The sequence below is a fragment of the Clytia hemisphaerica genome, unplaced genomic scaffold (genome assembly GCF_902728285.1).
Source record: "Clytia hemisphaerica strain Z4C2 unplaced genomic scaffold, Clytia hemisphaerica genome assembly, whole genome shotgun sequence".
NCBI classification, from domain to species: domain Eukaryota; kingdom Metazoa; phylum Cnidaria; class Hydrozoa; order Leptothecata; family Clytiidae; genus Clytia; species Clytia hemisphaerica.
Genome location: NW_027103550.1, coordinates 51409 through 64562, shown reverse-complemented (window position 1 = coordinate 64562; position 13154 = coordinate 51409). Strand labels below are relative to the sequence as shown.

General features: G+C 33.9%; 1 long non-coding RNA gene across 1 annotated transcript; it reads left to right on the top strand.

Annotated features, from left to right (window-relative positions):
• Positions 1–6679: 6679 nt before the first annotated feature.
• Positions 6680–10601, top strand: LOC136800049 (uncharacterized). Its single transcript, XR_010845664.1, has 4 exons — positions 6680–6785; positions 8748–8924; positions 9330–9430; positions 9759–10601. It is a non-coding gene; the product is annotated as an uncharacterized lncRNA (long non-coding RNA).
• The last annotated feature ends 2553 nt before the right edge of the window (positions 10602–13154 follow it).

Sequence of the window (13154 nt, the reverse complement as noted above, 5' to 3'; positions counted from 1 at the left end):
TTCGACTATCCAGTTTTATATTTTTAACAAATCAAATCATAGAATACCAACCCGACTCTGCCTGACTTTGAAAGTGTCAAACAAACAGTTTTAACACAGTTTCGAGTTGGAATGTTGCTGAGAAATGCAAATACAGTCACATGATCGTATGATTTCTGTTTTGTGCCTGAAGGTCACTTTGTGTCCTTTCAGAAAAATGCGTGCAGAATCTGAAAGGTACAGTAGGATCGAGCACTGGACAAGAAAGCATGACACAATTTATTCGCTGACCTCAGCAAAAGAGAAAATTCGGCAATGCATTTCCGGGTGGGTGGGGGGGAGGGATGATGTTGCACGTGCGTGGGAAAGGTGAAGCCCATAAACACCAAGTCTGAATCGCATACCTCTACAAAACCACAAGTAGTATAGGTCTGCTTAATGATCTACCAACCGCTTTCCGGTTCGCAAAGGAAATCTTGGGGAGTAATTTGATTGACATTGATGTGCGCGCAAAAACGATCGTTTCGAACGTTTTCAATGGAATGTTTACATTTGAAATTCGAATCCCAGACCAGAAAAACAAAACAGAAAAAAGATAAAAAACAATCTGATGCGCGCATTATGTACAGTCTGTAGATTTATTTTGGACTTTTGCTTTTATAAGATATCTGGTCTGTAAATTTATCAAAAGTTTTCCATCAGCTCTTCAGTCGAAGCTCAAAAAATACAAATATGAACACAAGGTAATAGGCCATGGCCAGTGCCACCAAAACGTTTCACTTTTTTTCAAAATGTCCGTGACCAAGCTTTTAGAATCGATTTTGGTCAATTTGAGGATGCTGATTCGGAATTTAAATGTTACCAAGCTTGAAAACCCGCAGTTTTTGCGTAATTTGCGATTTTTTGCGATTTAAGGCAAAATTGTAAGGCCTGAAAATTCATGATTTTGGGGGGTCTTCAAAATCAAAAAAGACATATGCCACGTGATAGAGCTCTTCAAACTGAGAAAAAAATGTATTATATCAAAGTCTCAACTTTTCTAGATCAAAAGTTATAGACGATTTTATGGTCAAAAATTGATTGAAAACAGGTAATTTCCCCACAATCTGCATAATTTATGCAAAATTATACCACTTTTTGATCTGAAAATAATTATCTCAGTTTTTCCTGCATTGAGGCTTATTAGGGAGGTTAAGTATCGAAGATAAATCAGCGCGACGAACGAGACGGGTTTTGACCCGCAATCTGCAGTAAACATGTGGACCTGCATGACCTGCATTTTCTAGAATCCAGGCTAAAGAAGCTCAAGACCAAAAAACCATGAAAATCTTCGTTGTTGAACAAGGTAGATATAATATCTGCTTTGCTACCCTTACAATCTTGTAGAGAAAAGGCCCTTTCGTCGCGTTGATTTATCTTCAATACTTAACCTCCCTAATAATTTCGCTTAGCGAAAGTTTTACGATAGCCTTTCTGCGGCGGTGTCATCGGGAAAAAAATTTGAAAACGAAAGTGCTTGATACGGTGGACAAACTCACTAAATTTAATTTACTAATTACACGCTCGTATAACCACGGACGATTTTCGCGGGTTTTCTTTGGATTACGTCATATATCTTTGTGTCTTTAGCTCCACAGTTTTCATTTTTTCTTTATTTTCTTATAAGCATATACTTTATGAGAATCAAATCAATAACTCTTGATAGACGGTAATATACCTTTCGGTAATTAGTTCTTACAATACAAAGTAAACAAGGGATGGCACACAATATCAGCTTACTTATTTTTCTTATAAGCATATACTTTATAAGAATCAAATCAATAACTCTTGATAGACGGTGATATAGCTTTCGGTAATTAGTTCTTACAAAGTAAACAAAGTATGGCGCACAATATGATCATGTTTATTTTTCTTATAAGCATTTACTTTATAAGAATCAAATCAATAGCTCTTGATAGACGGTAATATACCTTTCGGTAATTAGTTCTTACAAAGTAAACAAGGGATGGCACATAATATGAGCTTACCTATTTTTCTTATAAGCATATACTTTATAAGAATCAAATCAATAACTCTTGATAGACGGTGATATACCTTTCGGTAATTAGTTCTTACAAAGTAAACAAAGTATGGCGCACAATATGAGCATATTTATTTTTCTTATAAGCATTTACTTTATAAGAATCAAATCAATAACTCTTGATAGACGGTGATATACCTTTCGGTAATTAGTTCTTACAAAGTAAACAAAGTATGGCGCACAATATGAGCTTACTTATTTTTCTTATAAGCATATACTTTATAAGAATCAAATCAATAACTCTTGATAGACGGTGATATACCTTTCGGTAATTAGTTCTTACAAAGTAAACAAGGGATGGCGCACAATATGAGCATATTTATGTTTCTTATAAGCATTTACTTTATAAGAGTCAAATCAATAACTCTTGATAGACGGTGATGTAGCTTTCGGTAATTAGTTCTTACAAAGTAAACAAGGGATGGCACACAATATGAGCTTCCTAATTTTTCTTATAAGCATATACTTTATAAGAATCAAATCAATAACTCTTGATAGACGGTGATATACCTTTCGGTAATTAGTTCTTACAAAGTAAACAAAGTATGGCGCACAATATGAGCATATTCATTTTTCTTATATGCATATACTTTATAAGAATCAAATCAATAACTCTTGATAGACGGTGATATACCTTTCGGTAATTAGCTCTTACAAAGTAAACAAGGGATGGCGCACAATATGAGCATATTTATGTTTCTTATAAGCATTTACTTTATAAGAATCAAATCAATAACTCTTGATAGACGGTGATATGGCTTTCGATAATTAGTTGTTTCAAAGTAAACAAGGAACGGTGCACAATATGAGCTCATTTATTTTTCTTATAAGCGTTTACTTACTTTATAAGAATCAAATCAATAACTCTTTAAAGACGGTAATATACCTTTCGGTAATTAGTTCTTACAAAGTAAACAAGGGATGGCACACAATATGAGCTTCCTAATTTTTCTTATAAGCATATACTTTATAAGAATCAAATCAATAACTCTTGATAGACGGTGATATACCTTTCGGTAATTAGTTCTTACCAAGTAAACAAGGGATGGCACACAATATGAGCTTACTTATTTTTCTTATAAGCATATACTTTATAAGAATCAAATCAATAACTCTTGATAGACGGTGATATACCTTTTGGTAATTAGTTTTTACAAAGTTAACAAAGTATGGCGCACAATATGAGCATATAAGCATTTACTTTATAAGAATCAAATCAATAACTCTTGATAGACGGTAATATACCTTTCGGTAATTAGTTCTTACAAAGTAAACAAGGGATGGCACACAATATGAGCTTACTTATTTTTCTTATAAGCATATACTTTATAAGAATCAAATCAATAACTCTTGATAGACGGTGATATACCTTTCGGTAATTAGTTCTTACAAAGTAAACAAGGGATGGCGCACATTATGAGCTCATTTATTTTTCTTATAAGCATTTACTTTATAAGAATCAAATCAATAACTCTTTAAAGACGGTAATATACCTTTTGGTAATTAGCTCTTACAAAGTAAACAAGGGATGGCACACAATATGAGCTTCCTAATTTTTCTTATAAGCATATACTTTATAAGAATCAAATCAATAACTCTTGATAGACGGTGATATACCTTTCGGTAATTAGTTCTTACAAAGTAAACAAGGGATGGCACACAATATGAGCATTTTAATTTTTCTTATAAGCATTTACTTTATAAGAATCAAATCAATAATTCTCCATAGACGGTGATATACCTTTCGGTAATTAGTTTTTACAAAGTAAACAAGGGACGGCGCACATTATGAGCATATTTATTATTCTTATAAGCATTTACTTTATAGGAATCAAATCAATAACTCTTGATAGACGGTAATATACCTTTCGGTAATTAGCTCTTACAAAATAAACAAGAGATGGCACACAATATGAGCATATTCATTTTTCTTATATAAGCATTTGCTTTATAAGAATCAAATAAAAAACTTTTGATAAACGGTGATATTACCTTTGTTTATTAGTTCTTAAAAATCAAACAACAGTTGTTCTTAAATTGGTCTCTTTTTTTAGCGATTTTAAGCCTCGTTGTTCTTGTAAAATTGTTTCATCAAGGCTCGATGTAAAGTAGATTTCAAATTGGCTTCAATATCTACTTCTTGTTGTTCCTATGTTGTTTAATTTCTAGGTGAAATTTTCGACTTTAAATCGTCTTGTTTTATTTGCTTTAAGCCAATGGACTAGTCCGAAGAGATCATTTTGTACAAGGAGTTTTAAGTCTTTTAGGGAGGCTCCCCTACAAACAATGCTAGTATCATCTGCAAAATGAAAAGTTTTGGAATTGGTTGCTTTTATGGAGATCATTTATATAAACTAAAAAAAGTAGAGTACCGATCCTTGAGGTACTCCATGTTTACATTCTTTATATTATATGTTGATGATTTTTGATTAATTTTAGTGCCGTGTTTTCTATTGTTTAGATAGGATGTCAACAGACGGTTTGCAGTTCCTATAATGCCATGATTTGCAAGTTTTTCAAGAAGTATAGAATGTTCTACTGTATCAAATGCCTTCTGTAGGTCAATGAAGACACCTATGGCAAATTCCTCGGAAAATTCTCCGTTGTCAAGAGCGTCTCTGATTTCTTCGGTTAATGCTATGATTGCATGATTTGCGCTGTGTTTTTTTCTGAAACCGAACTGATGTTTATAGAGGCTTTTTTTACTTTCAAGAAAACGATAAAGTCGGCAATGAATTATTTTTTCAAAAATTTTGTTCAGGTTAGAAAGGAGGGAGATGGGCCTGTAGTTTCCAGTTAGTAGTTTGGAATCTTTTTTGTGTAGTGGTTTTATAGAAGCAATTTTGAGGCAGTCAGGATATATTCCATTCAGAATAGAAATGTTAATTAAATTGGAAATGATCTGGCTTATGGCAGGAGAAAAGATTTTTTTAAATTTTGTAGGAATACTGTTTGGTCCTGTGCCTTTGCTATCTTTTAGTTTGTGAACAAAAGTGGAAGAAAACAACCAGAAACACTCCAATCTTTTTAAAGAATTGAAGCTAGGTACCTGAAAAGATACAAAGGCCACACAGTATTAAAAAGTGAAATGCCAAAGCTGAAGAAAAGTTCTTTGTTTGTTTTAACATTTAAAGGCCCTTGTTGAAGGAACAACAACACTCCCTTTTGTAGAATCATAAAAAAGTAATGTCAGAAATATTCAATATGACCCCCAAAATGTACTGTATATACATAACTAGAATACCTTGAAATAATCTGCAACATATCTGTAGAACTGACAAAACAATTATCTGGAGCCAAAGTGATCAACGAATCCAGTGTGGTAAAAAATTATACACTCATGCGAGTCCAAATTAAAGCATAAAAAAAAATGTAGTTTTATGAAGCAAAATTTTGTTGGTGCACACAGAAGATACATCAGGGCACTTAAATTCAATAAATCTACTTTCTCGTCTTTTACAAAATCTCCACATTAAACAAGAAAGGAGGAAGAAAAACAAGCAAACTTCCTTCCGCCTACTCACTGGGCGAAATCTTGTCTTTCCATTTTCGAAAGATGTTGAGAAGATCAACTTTCAACAAATTTCCAAAATTTTCGAAAGATGAAGTTTCAAATTTGTTGAAAGATATTGGAAGCTCATCTTTCGATGTCTTTCGACTTTTAGGAAGATGAACTTCTCTTTTTTTCCAAGATTTGGAAAGACGAACTTACAAGTTTGTTGAATTTTGTTGAAAACTCATCTTCCAACAACTTTCTATTTTTCGAAAGACGAACTTCTCTGTATTTCAAAAGTTTTGAAATATGAACTTTCAATTTTTCAAAAAGATGTCGAAAAGTCGTTTATCGACGTCTTTCAACTTTTCGAAAGATGAACTTCTCTGTATTTCAAAAGTTTCGAAATATGAACTTTCAATTTTTCAAAAAGATGTCTAAAACTCGTATATCGACGTCTTCCAACTTTTCGAAAGGCGAAACTTATGTTTATTTAATATTTTTTAAATACACGCTTTTTTATAGGAACAATTTTAAAAGAACACGAGCTTGCTGATTTTTAATGGGTTTTAATAGATTTTAAGCCATTTTAATTTCTTAAGGAAAAAAACAAATCGTAAGAACATTTATAAGCCTAAAAACCTCGAAAAATTAAGAACAGTCCAGACAGCCCAGCCTGAGCCAAAATTTTCTGGTTCTTCTTACTTATAAATAAAAAAAGCAAAAATTTCGACGCTCGTATTTCGACGTCTTTCAACTTCTCGAAAGATGAACTTCTCTTGGTTTTTCCATGTTGCTGAAAGAAGGACGCGCCAAAACGTTTACGAACCAAAGTCCGCACTGATGAATACCGGGGATCAAAAAGACTATTTGAAGCATACTTTTTGACGTTTAAAACACAAGAAAATACTAAAATTTCTAAATTTCTTGTAAAATGAAATAATTCTAAGTGTATTACATACACAGTTTATGCTTAAATACTGTAAATATAGTATCCACATCATTGGAAGTACTTTTGTAAACCCCCGGAAAAAAAATTAGATTATTTTCGAATGTTATGATTTATGATTGCCGGCAAAATTTTTTTTGTAATTTTGAAACTGGAAGCTGTTGGCTGTGGAGTGGAGTGGAAGGCGTGTGATGAGGAAGACAGCAAACCAAAGCAAAGCCAAAATGCAGTGCAAATGGAAACTTTATTCTAATAATATGAAATACGAATCAAAAGATGCTAAGGTGAGCTCCTTTTTATATATTTCTAATTATCAACCACACTTCAATCATACTTTTTGTGTCCAGTCTGGACACAAAAAAGTATGATTGAAGTGTGATACACAATATGGCTACATCACAGCTTTTCAAAGCTATGGGCAGTTCCAGTTATAGTCTGTTAACCCCCAGTGGACGATGTGGATTTTCCACAACAATTTACTTTTGAATAACTTCAGGGTATTAGCCTCCCGGGGGAGGCACTATTGAGGCACTTAGGCAAAATTGGGTATGTGTGGCTGCTGGTGACAGGATCCCATTTTTAGGCTCCATAGCCATCAGATGGCTGACCAATTAAATCAGAAAAATTTCAAAACAAATGAACTACGCAGCTCTGCCATCTGCTAGTAGTAGTACTCTACCATTTTTGTTTTGATTTAATGTTGTATTTTAATGACCAACCAGCCAGGTCAATCATTCGAGAGCTATGCATGTTAGCCTCCACTGATGCAAGCTGCCCAATTTCACAGTATATGACAGGTTCCCAAAAATTTAGATTTTTGACTATTTTGGACAATCTTCAGGGTGGAAATCAGAAAATCTTTTAATTTTTCATCTACTTTTATTAATTTTTGCCACTTTTCAGGGTGAAAATGGGAAAAATTTTCAGTTTTCGTTCTGAGAGAGTCTCAATTTTGCCGAAAATTCATACCTGACAGGGTCCACTTTTCAAACTCCAATGGCACATTCCTGTCGGCTGTCTAGATCAGTGCCCCACCCCCTAGGTGAAAGCCTCCTTTTCAAATGTTTTCCAGTTTTTTTCTATTATAATGTGTAATGTATATACAGGAATTCTTCTTGATAATCAACCAAGCAGCTAGTACGAGACATGGCATCTAAATACCTTTTCGTAAGAAGCTGGTAACATCATCACACTATCGTGAGTGGTCCTAAATCCGACGTGGTCTTTCAAAGATACAAAATAAAATGGAAACAAAATTTTTTGCTGTGACACAATGTAGATACCAACAAAGTGTCAACTAAACTGAGAGATTATACTGTTATATACAGTAATTACTTTTACAACTCACACTTTTTAATTACATTATTGACATCTTACATTTGGCTAAAGCTTCAGATGCATCCGGCTGGACTTAGAATTCTTTTCAAGTTGAATAGTGACCAAAGAGGGTCTCAAACCGGGAACATATAAGTTTCGAAACCATTGCCCTATCATCTAGGCCAAGTCAGCTGTCGAAAAATTGTTATTTGGGGTTACTTTTACGAAGGTCTTAGTACTATATATAGATAAGTCTGACTGACGAGTTAGGCTAACTGTTATGATCGCCATTACTCTGAAGAAGCCACCACACGTGTGCACCGCTGGGTGGGTGCACCGCCGGCCGGATGAGGGGTTAGGGATATGCACCAGGGTGACGAAGCTCCGCGGGGTATATTTGCATCTGAAGCATTAGCTGAATCTGACATCTTGACATCATTCTAGCCATCTTGTTAGATGTTTTGAATTTGTTTTGAGAGTTCTTGCAATCGTTTATTGTTCAACTTGGAGAGGGAGTGTTTGTAAACATAGAATTTTTTTCGTACCCGTTATTTGGGGGGTTGGAATTAAGCAAGGCTGTCGAATTTAGGACCACTCACGGTATACACTTAGTACTACCCTTGAAAGTAGGTTTTCGACCGTTACAGTGACAGATAAAAAGAATATAATCAGATAAAATAATATCTGGTCCCTCTAGAACCTTTGAATTTTTTCATCTTTCAATAGGAGATTACAACATTTTAGGAAATATTTTAGATAATAAATTTCTCTGACAACCCGCAAACCGATTTTAAGATTTTTGTAAGGAATTCAAATTCACATAACACACCACCTGGTAGCAACTGGTATGATGTCTTGTACTAACTGCTTGATCCCCCTGGACCAAAGCTGGTCACTTTTGTTTTAACTAGTTGTCTTTCTATTTTCAGGAGATAAAGTAAAAGTTGGTTGGTTGGAATGCAAGCTGTCAGATCATTTTATTTTGGAAAATTCTTATTCTGACTTCCCTGTTAGAATTAATGAAGATTTTGTCATAACATGGTTGAAGTAAAAAATGATGTTAAATTAAACTCAACGTGGAATATCAAATGATAACATAGCTGAAGGTAGGCCTTTTTTAGTCTAAAAACAAAGAAATGTTGACGTTTTTGTTTTTGCTATGGAACTGAAAAAGATGACATTATTAAATACATATTTTTTAATAAGCAACTCCAATTTTCTGGTCAGGCCTAGGGTTACTTAGCATTCTGGTCCATTTTCTGAAAAAATTGCTTTGAATACCCCTAATATTATACCATATTTATGTGTATTGGGTCAAAGGGCTATAGTTTGCCATGGTTAGATCATCTAAAACAGCTGTCACTTTTCGAGATTGAAAAATTTGAGGCCTCAAGCCTTAGCAGCCTGATTGCTTATAAAAAATGTGTAGAACAGGGAAATTACTTTTTAAACTCTGAGGTGGCAACCTTTACAGTGTGTCAAATTTTCATAAAGCTTTCATGTTTTTATAGGATACATTGAATGTGTGTCGACATTGAGCCATTGAAGTTTTGGGGATTTCATTGAAAATAGATTCATTTTATCCATTGAACAAGGAACAAAATACAACACGGTAAGTATTTTTTGTAATATAATCCAGTAATAGAAGACTATTGATGATACTATTCCATTGTGCATCAAAAGAAGCTAAAATTTTGTTACAGTACACAAAGTTTTGACCTAAGTTCAAAATATTTTTGAAAATAGGTTGTTGTAACCTTTTTTAGAACTCTTTAGAAATAGAAGCAATCTGAATAATTTGTCTTACTAAAGGGTCTTTCTACTATAGTCTACTGAAAGCTGTAAATAACTTATCAACAATTTTACAAACCTCTTTTAGTTATACACCGTTTTGTATGCCTGGATTTCAATACTGATTCAATTTCTATTTGTTATATTAGGGTCATGACGTAAGGACAGTTACTGGCTGATTTTGAAATGCACTTGAAAAACGATGCTGCAAAACAAAAATTTATGTTGCTGCCATGCAATCAAGATATTTATATGCTTCATGTGGTAGTTCGTTTCAACTTCGAAAATAATAACTTGGTAATATTTTCATTGCAATAGTTGGTTGCTGAATGATAGAAGGTATTCTTGTACTCTTTAATGCTTAATTGTAAGAGTCAATCTGTACCATCTTCAACGGATTGACAATACTGTACCATCACGTGTTGTATAGCACAATAACCTCAGTCTAATAAGTGAACAACTAAACTGAGGACTGGAGTGAGATTGTGGGTCATATTTTTGGAAAATATCACCGTAATATAATTTTATAAGACCCCCTCCCATTTTATGAATTTTCTCTGAAAAGGGCTTAAAAACCTTCATTTTCGACTACTCTAGGTCCCAAGTATATTATAAATTATGATAAAATATGGCAAAATCTAATAAAAGCGGGGGTCTGAATAACAAGGTGGAGTTTAAAAAATTTTCGGTCTGGCTCAGATTTATGCTTCTTTTACTGTGTAGATTTTTCGTTGGATAATGTGTTTGAGGTTTGAAAATATTCTTCAAAAGCATTCAAAAATATCCCAGAATATGTGAAATTGAGAAAATGGAGAGACTTTCGGTTTACCCCTGAAATTAATTTTGTCAAAATGTCTGAGTCCACAATTTTAAAAAAAAAATTACAAAGTAGGTGGGACGTTTATTCAGACTAGGGCATTTTGGGAAAATCATCTTAATATCAGTTTTTAATAATGACTTGTACTTTATGGTTTTTTTGACTTTTTCTAGGAATTTTGACTTACCACTCGGATTCGAGAGTCTTGTTTTAATTATCAAAAAAATATTAGAAATAGTTTTGAAACACCCGGTTGAACCTTTTTGACGACGATGTGAGTAATCAATTCCAGTTTCCCAAACATTGAAAGTTTGCTCTCTCTCTCTCAAACTCGCAATCAGGGATCACACAATTTTTTATACTTATGTATAAGGGTATTTTAAATAGTGCAATTTACACATTATGCTTGTTTTTTTTTTGTGATTTAGGAGATTAAATTATTTGAAACTTTGTTAACTGAGGCTCAGCATATGCTTTATAGGCAATGTTTAATTTTTCCAAGAGATCAGTCTGGATATGCTTGTTAGCAGTATGCTAATATTATAGACATAAAAATGTCTATAATTTAGTAGAATTGATCCCCATTTAGAGAGTATTCCCAAAGTATTTAACGAGGATTTCGCACTTACAGGAATGGAAATTTCAATGTATCCTTTAATGTCTTTTGAAGCCCTATGGCCAATCTATTCCTTGATAGGGACTAAGATTATAAAAAATTATAATTTAGATTAGTTATTATATTATTGAAAAGGAAATTAGATTATAGAAATTACACGCATTTTTTATAAGAACCAGTAAATTCTTGCTCAGGCTGGGCTGTTCTTAATTTTTGCAATTTTTCAGGCTTCTTCTCATGATGTTCTTAGCCGCTTAGTTTCTTTACTTAAGAATCAGTTAAAATCTGTTGAAATAAGTGTTTTAATAATTTCTGAAAGCTGAGGCTCAGATTGTTCTCAATTGTTTTTAGGTGTTGGCCAAATTTCAGCCTCGTGTTCTAATAAAATTGTTCTTATACAAAACGTGTAATTTGTCATTCAGAATTATTTTATTTAGACTGCTTAATTTTTTTAGCAAAAAGTCATCACTACCGTACTATTTTGTTTCATATTTTCTGTATTCTATGCTTTGTAAATATATGAATTGTTCGTTTTAATGTCACAGAAAAAATTTATCCGCACATAAAAACAAATTATTTAAAAGATCTCTCATTTACTTTTGAAGACTTGTTAATGAAAGATTTCGAAAAAAGTAAAAATCATCTTCCAAAGTATTTGGAAAGTTTCGCAATATGAAATTTCAACATATTAGGGAGTTAGGAATTTAATTTTTCAAGCCTGTTTGAAAGTTTGAGAATGTGGTCTTTCAACTTTTTTGGAAAGTTGGGAAGACGATCTGGTCGAAAGATGTTGAAAGGTAAGGTGCACAACTTCCCAATCCTTGTTGAAAGACCAACTTTAAAACCTGTCGAAAGATGTCAGAATATGAAATTTCAACATATTAGGAAGTTGGGAATTTCATTTTCCCAGCCTGTTTGAAAGTTTGAGAAGGTCGTCTTTCAACTTTTTTGGAAAGATAGGAAGATGATCTGGTCGAAAGATGTTGAAAGGTAAGGTGCACATCTTTCCAATTTTTGTTGAAAGACCAACTTTCAACTCTGTCGAAAGATGTGGAAATGTGACCTTCCTACATCTTTCCGACGATTTGAAAGACATTATTTCGCCCAGTGACTTTTTTTTCAAAATCCAAATATATTTTCCAATCTATGATTTGGTGCCTCACAGAAAATTTAAACATTACGTAATGTTATATTTGTAGACACTCGCCAGCTAAAAATGTCTTCAGCCGTATATCAGCTAAAGGCGGCACATCTCTGGACAAAGGAAAATAAGGAGCACGAATCCGTTAGTGGATGCCAGCAGCCTAATAAACACCCCTTTCCACACTTTTTTGACTTTTCACACCCTCGAAAAGCGAAAAGTGGCTCAAGGGGTAAAAAAATCTCTCATAAGCAAAATTACAAAACAAGCCAGATTGTTCGTCCAAACTTGGTGCCTGGATGATGGATATGTATCAGAGGGGGGTTCAGGGTCAGAATTCGCTCGTCTGGCCGGCGGAAATGCCAACCGGCCGGCGGAAAATTGGCCGTCGGAATAGTCATCCGGTGGCGAAATAGTCGTCCGGCCGCCGAGATATAACCGAGTTTATGTATTTGCACTTTTGAGGACGGTAGAGTGACTGAAGCGATTTGGAAAAACCCGCAATTCCGCCCCGCAAAATCAAGGACGGTAAAATAAGTGCTGATTTACCGTCGTCCTCAGCTGGTCAGGATCTACTCAAATTAGAACCTTACCGTCTCCGTCGCTGGAAAACACACATACATAAACTCGCTATAGTCATCCAGCCCGCGGAAAATTGACCGTCGGAAAAGTTATCCCATATCCGGCCCGCCAGAAAGTGAGGTCGAGTTACTTTTTTCGAGTTTTTATTTTGAGCTTCGAAAAAACGAGTTATGATAACATTTTCCGTAAATTTTGGTTCAACTATGATGTTATTCATCATCAATAATATCGTTATCGGTTTTTTTTTTTGCTTACTTTAATTGTTCGAGTCGTTTTCTGTTGTTAACTACTCGGTTATTTTAAATTGAATAACTTTCAGATTAGCTATTTTAAAATTCCCTTATTTTAAACTATTCTACAACTCGGTTCCCGATACCAGAGCAGAAGGT